Source organism: Nerophis lumbriciformis, linkage group LG01 (assembly GCF_033978685.3).
Source record: "Nerophis lumbriciformis linkage group LG01, RoL_Nlum_v2.1, whole genome shotgun sequence".
In the NCBI taxonomy this organism is placed as follows: Eukaryota; Metazoa; Chordata; class Actinopteri; order Syngnathiformes; family Syngnathidae; genus Nerophis; species Nerophis lumbriciformis.
Window position 1 is genome coordinate 13,620,456 of NC_084548.2, and position 2,045 is coordinate 13,622,500.

A 2,045-nucleotide genomic window follows, 5' to 3' on the forward strand; every position below is an offset into this window, starting at 1 on the left:
TGTTTTTAATTAAAATAACTTTTTTGTATTTGAACACTTTTGATCAAATTATCTTAAGTTTTTGGCATAACAGGTAATTTTACTAATTTAAACTTGCCACATAGATCAAAATTTTTTTTTTAATTAAAATACCTTTTTTGTTTTTGAACACTTGATCAAAATATCTTAAGTTTTTGGCATAACAGGTCATTTTACTAATTTAAACTTGTCACATAGATCAAAACATTTTTTTAAATTAAAATAACTTTTGTATTTGAACATTTTTGATCAAATTTTCTTAAGTTTTTGGCATAACAGGTACTTTTACTAATTTAAACTTGTCACATAGATCAAAAACATTTTTTTAATTAAAATAACTTTTTTGTTTTTGAACACTTTTGATCAAATTATCTTAAGTTTTTGGCATAACAGGTAATTTTACTAATTTAAACTTGTCACATAGATCAAAAAATTTTTTTTAATTAAAATAACTTTTTTGTATTTGAACATTTTTGATCAAATTATCTTAAGTTTTTGGCATAACAGGTACTTTTACTAATTTAAACTTGTCACATAGATCAAAAAATATGCAGTACAAGCAAAAAGTTTGGACACACCTCATTTCAATGTGTTTTCTTTATTTTCATAACTATTTCCATTATAGATTGACACTGAAGGCATCAAAACTGACACCTGTTAAGTGAAAAAAACATTTCAGGTGACTACCTCTTGAAGCTCACCGAGAGAATGCCAAGAGTGTGCAAAACAGTAGTCTGAGCGAAGGGTGGCTATTTCGAAGAACCTAGAGTATAAAACATGTTTTCAGTTATTTCACCTTTTTTTTGTTCATAGTGATGCCTTCAGTGACAATCTACAATGTAAATCAGACCTGGGCAAATTAAGGCCCGGGGGCCACATGCGGCCCGTTAAGCTTTTCAATCTGGCCTGCCGGACATTCCCAAATATTTTTTTTTTTAGATCTTTAAGATGTAAAGTGTAGCTGCCATTATGATATGCAGTCATGTTTTCTAATGACCGTAAGTCTTGAACTATACAAAGTATTTCAATGGTTGGAATCTGCGCTTTTGGATAATATACCAGTTACTATGGTCATTTAATTAGTTACTATGGTCATCTAATTAGTTACTATGGTCATCTAATTAGTTGCTATGGTCATCTACGTCACAGCAGCTCAGATGAGGCACCAAGCAGTGTGGGTGGGAAGCGGTTTCACATATGCGGAAGGAGATTTTCACAACAAAGTTCTAAAGCTTAGTGATGTATCAGATGTATCAGATTGTAGGTTGGTTTATTTTGTACCCTTCGCGTTCATATTTCACTGTTGTCGCATTTTTGTCGTGTTTCACTCGATTGTAAAATATGTCGATCGGAAGGGGGTGTGACGTTCATATTTTGTCAATATTCAGTGTTTTATCATTCATAGAAAAATGGCAAATTCCATTACGTTTTTTAAGGCGGTCTGTCATAACGTTTTTAGCATTCAATCAGACATTATTGTGAGGTTTTGTATTAGTTTTCCTAAAAATAGATATGCCGGCTCCCAGACACATTTTTTTCTCTAGATGCATACTTGCCAACCTTGAGACCTCTGATTTCGGGAGGTGGGGGGTGGGGGCGTGGTCGGGGGTGGGGCAGGGCGTGGTTAAGAGGGGAGGAGTATATTGACAACTAGAATTCACCAAGTCAAGAATTTCATATATATATATATATATATATATATATATATATATATATCCTGAAAATATGCAAACAAAACTGTGTTTAGATAATTGATACTTCAAACTTGCATAAATAAATATTAAGGAATATAACATAACTTGGCTTCTGAGAGCTTCAAAATATAATGAATAAAATGCTAAAGTTGTTGATAAACAAGCAATTATTTTAATAATTAAATATGGTCATTTTAAATGAATTATTATGATAATTTAGAATGAATTATTTCAAATATGTTTATTTTAATGTATAATTCTATGGCTGGATGTAATAAGGAGTCATAAAAAATACAAAAAAAAAATACAATAAATGTTGATGTTTTTAGCAAA